This window comes from Alligator sinensis, unplaced genomic scaffold, assembly GCF_000455745.1.
Source record: "Alligator sinensis unplaced genomic scaffold, ASM45574v1 scaffold2850_1, whole genome shotgun sequence".
Taxonomy (NCBI): domain Eukaryota; kingdom Metazoa; phylum Chordata; order Crocodylia; family Alligatoridae; genus Alligator; species Alligator sinensis.
In genome coordinates, this window is record NW_005844188.1 from 6,102 (window position 1) to 6,946 (window position 845).

Here is an 845-nt window from a genome sequence, read left to right on the forward strand (position 1 = left end):
GAAGGCCGCGGGAAGGAGCAGGGTGCCCAGGCACTGCACCCAGGGCTGCATCTTTCCTTCTGCTTCACAGATTCCTTGAATCCTGCAGCTAAAATGGATTCCCAGAAACTTCTCTCTGGCTTTCGCTTTTACTTGGGAAGGAGCCAGGCCCCACCCTGGAGTCAACAGAAAAAGGCTCCATCCTGTTCCATAAGCTGAAATGGGTCTGGGACCTGGGCCAGGCCTAGCTCATGCCCTTCTCCACAGCCCCGTGGCTCTGAGAAGCACCCGTGGACTACCCTGTCCTGGTAACAGGAGCTCGGGGCAGGCTTGGGGCTGGGGGACTCCAGGCATCCAGGTCTGGGGTCTGCTCCGAGCCCCTGTCTTGCCCATGCTCACATCCCGGCTCCACCAGGCAAAGCTCATGTGCAGATCCAGGTTGCCCCGGGTGGTGGCAGAGGAGCCAGTGTGTGGGGCCAGGCACCGGCTCCATCCTGCTCCCCGGGTGCGCAGCTGGGGCAGAGAAGCATGTCGGGGTCCCAGTACTGCTGCTCGGGGCTCTGCCTGCACCACCCCGCTGCTCTGTGCTGCAGCCGGGACTTCCCTGCGCACAGAAGAAACCCAGGGTGAGAAGAAGAATCAGGACAGGCTGGACTTGCTTGGCACAGTCTGAGTGCAGACAGGAGCCGGGAGGACCCCGTGGGCCGCCCCAGAGAATCATAGGATCATAATATCATAGAAGTTGGGTCAGAAGGTACCTTGCAGATCTTCAGGTCCGACCCCCTGGCTGGGCAGGAAGAAAACTGGGCTCATTGACCCCAGCCAGGTAGGCATCGAGCCGCTTCTTAAAGCCCCCCAGGGTAGGA

General features: G+C 60.8%; 1 protein-coding gene across 1 annotated transcript in view; it reads right to left on the bottom strand.

Annotated features, from left to right (window-relative positions):
- Positions 1 to 845, bottom strand: part of LOC106721830 — a gene marked incomplete at both ends in the record, with an annotated part of 9,570 nt that overhangs the window by 5,443 nt on the left and 3,282 nt on the right. The gene's annotated exons all lie outside the window — the stretch shown is intronic.